The sequence below is a fragment of the Myodes glareolus genome, chromosome 26, assembly GCF_982192425.1.
Source record: "Myodes glareolus chromosome 26, mMyoGla1.1, whole genome shotgun sequence".
Taxonomy (NCBI): Eukaryota; Metazoa; Chordata; class Mammalia; order Rodentia; family Cricetidae; genus Myodes; species Myodes glareolus.
In genome coordinates, this window is record NC_142051.1 from 12,250,092 (window position 1) to 12,254,513 (window position 4,422).

Sequence of the window (4,422 nt, forward strand, 5' to 3'; positions counted from 1 at the left end):
ATTTTCTCCTTACCTTTCCAGGCATAAGGCCTACGGGGGCCTTGTTCATTGGGAGGCTTAATCAAGGAGGCGGCTGGAACTGTCAGCCTCCGAGACTTAGGAGAGACTCACTGTGAGTGACGCTCAGATCAAGTGCCCATCTTCCGAGCACCGATCACAAGCTAGTATGAGTCAGTCTCTGTCCTTCAGACCTTCAGCCTTTGCTGTCTTCTCAGCAGTAGAGAGTAAGTCCCTAGAAACTGTTGCTGTCTTTGGCCTGATGACCCTGGAAATGCACTTCTCAAAAACAGGAGCCCCAAGGGCCACGTCAAGCAACGAGAGCTGCCAGATCTTCATCTAGAATGTCAGTGGGGAGGCTTTGGTCCAGAATCCAAGAGAAGACGGTTGCCATTGCTTTCCCAGTCTCAGCCACTTCATTGTCACCATGGACCGTCACCCCAGGAGCCTGCTGCCACCACAGATCCACACTCCCTGCACAAAGCAGTGGCCAGCACCATGCAGCACCATGAACTCAACCATCTTCCTGGGGTACTCCCAGCCTGCCTTTACCTTTCGCTCAGTCTAGGAGTCCATGGATGGCACTGCCCACTCTGCTGGAGAGTCTTCTGACCTTGTCTAGATCCCTTACAGACATGCTTAGCATTGTTTCCATGGTGACTCTTCTGAAATGATCAGGCTCTCCCCTTCTCCCTGAACCTATCTCCTCTTAGCATGGTGTCTGAGTTAGGGTTCCTACTGCTGCAAAGAGACACCATGACCACAGCAACTCTTAAAAAGGAAAACATTTAATTGAAGTGGCAGCTTACAGGTTCAGACCATTATCACCATGGTAGGGAGCATGGTAGCATGCAGGCCGACATGGTACTGGCTACATCTTGATCAGAAGGCAACAGGAAGTGTCTGTGACGCTGGGTAGTATGTTGAGCATATAAGAGACCTCAAAGCCCACCTCCACAGTGACACATTTCCTCCAACAATACCACACTTACTCTAACAAGTTCAAGCCTCCTAATTGTGCCACCCACTGTGAGATTATGGGGGTCAATTACATTCAATCTACCACACATAGCCCATGCAGTTCCAGAGCCTCTAGGAGCCTGAAGTTGACAAGGAAGGGAAGAAAACATAGGAAAATGAGTGTGAACTAAAGCACTGGGCTTGGAGACTAGGAAGTCGGGAATATGAGGGAACATAAAGAAGAATGTTTGTGTCTATGCTCAGCCCCTGGCTATTCTCCAAGTCCAGACCCCCTAAAAAGGACCCTTTGGGGCAACCATTGTATCAGGATTCCTGATGTGAGGGATGGGAAAGGCCATGTAGTCTGTTCTTCAATACTGTAATGGAAGACTTGAAGATGTATAATTTTATGAAGAAAGGAGATTTATTTAGCTTGCCATTGTGGATGCAGCCAGTACAAGATGATGAAGTCCTATCAGCTTATCCCCGGTGATGGTATAATGGTAGATGTACATGATAGCACTGCAAACAAACCAGAGCACACATGGGAACAAGAAATGACATCATCACACAGAAAGCCGGGGGGGGGGGGGAGCGAGAGCCAAGCATCTTCCTTATATAACTACCTTTCCATAAACACTTACTCAGGGGTCCCATAAGAATGACTTGAACCCCTTCCAAGTGCATTCTCCCAGTGACGGTTTAGGTGTGGTCACTGTAGGGCCACTTCTCACACATCTCAAGCCCATGCAATTAACTACTATAGGTAAAAGAAGCCAGCCTGAGCCCTTCCATGCTCCTCCTTAATCATGCCTAGTTCAGAGACTGACTCTATAACCACGTTTGGCAATCTCCTGAAGCAAATTCCCAAACAGATTGCTAAAAGAGTTCCCCTCCCTGGACGGTCTCTCTTACCTCAGAGTGGCAAGGCCAAGATCATCTGTGATAGTGACTGGGAGCTTCAGAGGCCCTGTCTTAGTCAAGGTTTCTACTGCTGTGAAGAGACACCAAGACAGCAGCAACTCTTGTAAAAGAAAAACATTTAATGATGTAGCTTACAGTTTCATAGGTTTAGCCCATTATCATCATGGTGCTAGAGAGGAAGTTTAGAGTTCTACATCTTACAGGCAACAGGAAGTGAACTGACTCACTGTATGTGGCTTGAGCATATATGAGACATCAAACACTGCCTCCACAGTGGCACATTTCCTCCAATGAGACCACACCTACTCCAACAAGGCCACTCCCTTTGGGAGCCATTTTCTTTCACATCACTATATTCTACTCCCTGGCCCCTGAAGACTTGTAGCCATATCATAATGCAAATGCATTCAGTCCAACTTCAAAAGTCCCCTATAGGCAGAGTTTTCATCAGGACTGCAGGCTCCCCAATAAACCACACAGAGACTTATAATTAATTATAAATGCTTGGCTGATACCTTAGGCTTGTTATTAATTGCTCTCACAACTTATATTAACCCATATTTCTTTCCTATGCAGCGTGTTTATCTTCTCCCGGCAGCCCCACCTTTCTTCCCAGCATGCTCAGTCTGGCTCTCCCACCTAACCTCTTCCTGCCTAGCTATTGGTCAGTTGACTCTTTAATAAATCGGGGAAAGCAACACATCTTCACAGTGTGCAAAAGGATTATTCCGCGGAACAGTGGTGGCACACATTCCGTGGAACAGTGGTGGCACACGGCTTTAATCCCAGCACTCGGGAGGTGGAGGCAGGAGGATCTCTGTGAGTTCGAGGCCACTCAGGTCTACAGAGCGAGTTCCAGAAAAGCTAGGGCTATTACACACAGAAACCCTGCCTCAAAAAACCAAACCAACCAACAAACAAACAAACAAAAAGGATTATTCCACAGCAGTGGAATCTATCACAGCATCAACAATGAAAAAAGTCCAAAGTTCAAAGTCTCTTCTGAGATTCATGCAATCTCTTAACTGTAATCCCCTATAAAATCAAAATACAAAAACAGATCCCATACTTCCAACATATAATGGCATAACATATACATTACCATTCCAAAACATAGGGAAGAGAGCATAGCGAAGAAATACTGGACCAAAGTGAGACCAAAACCCAAGCTGCGAAACTACAAACTCTGCGTCTCCAGGTCTGATGTCAAAGTGTTCTTCAGATCTCCAACTCCCTTCAGCTTTGTTGACTCAACACCCTTCTTTCTCTTGGGCTGGTTCCACTCCCTGTTAGCAGCTCTCCTCTGCAGGTATCCCATGACTCTGGTATCTCTAAGATCTTGGGGTCCCCAAGCAATCCGAGTTTCACCTTCACAGCTTCATGAAATGACCTCTCTAAGCCTCCACTCAGGGACAGCCCTGATACAAGCTTGGCCTCAGCCAAGCCACTTTAGTCACGGAGGAAGGTTCCATGATGCCTTCCTTCTATCCTTGACGCCAGCACCACACAGCCAAAGCTGCCAAGTTCTGCTGCTTACTGGGGCTGGATCATGGTCCCCTCCTTCAGTTACACAGTCACCAGCTTCCTGTTTTCTACCTTTACCGCCTAAGCTTGGCTGTCCTTGAACTCAGAGGTCTTCACCAGCTTCCTGTTTTCGGTGCTTTCCTACACCTACTGAGCTTGGCTGTTGGCTGTAGAGCAGGCTGACCTCTGCCTTCCTAGTGCTGGGATTAAAGACATGCCCCACCACACCCAGCTCTAAACTTTACGTTAATTCCTTTTCACAAATTGGAAACTTGGTTGGGTGGGATCTTGCCCTGAGGTCACCCTCCCTTCATTCCATTTCCTAAACTGTTTATCTCCTTGAACACAGAATTTAGCTTCCATTCCATTTCCTGGTTCTCCTTTTCACCTCAAATTGTTCAAATTTCATTATAATTTTTTTGTAAGTAGGAACACTAATAACCACACAACAGCCTATACCAGGCTGTTTTGAGACAACAGAATTAATCCAAATCTCTTCACTTTGGCCTCAGGCAGACTCTTCAGACAAGAGCAAAAAGCAGTCACTTCCCTCACCAAAATATCACAAGAATGATTTCTAGACAGTATGCTAAAATTCTTCTCCTCTGAAACCTCTTGAGTCAGTCCACAACAGTCCAAATCACTCTCGGCACCACTGTCTTCCATGCTCCTACTGGTACGGCTCACTAAGTAGCACTTAAAGCATCCACTGCTTTCCTGACCCAAATCCCAAAGTCCAAATTCCTCCAAACAAAAACATGGTCCAGCCTATCACAGCAATACCCCAGACCCATGGACCGACTTCTGTCTTAGTTTGGATTTTCTTTTTATTGCTGTGAAGAGACACCATAACCATAGCAACTCTTATAAAGGAAAATAGTTAATTGGCTTCTTTACGGTTTCAGAAGTTTAGTTCCTTATCATTATAGTGGGACATGGCGGCATGCAGTCAGACATGGTGCTGGAGAGGCAGCTGAGAGTTCTGTATCTGGAGGAAGTAGTCGCTGGGTGTGACTT

At 46.4% G+C, this 4,422-nt stretch overlaps 1 long non-coding RNA gene across 1 annotated transcript; it reads right to left on the reverse strand.

The window, feature by feature from the left end:
• Positions 1–767: 767 nt before the first annotated feature.
• LOC146889812 (uncharacterized) lies at positions 768–4,199 on the reverse strand. The gene is made up of 2 exons (XR_014999776.2): positions 1,873–4,199; positions 768–1,479 (listed from the first exon to the last, which is right to left on the reverse strand). It is a non-coding gene; the product is annotated as an uncharacterized LOC146889812 (long non-coding RNA).
• Positions 4,200–4,422: the final 223 nt, after the last annotated feature.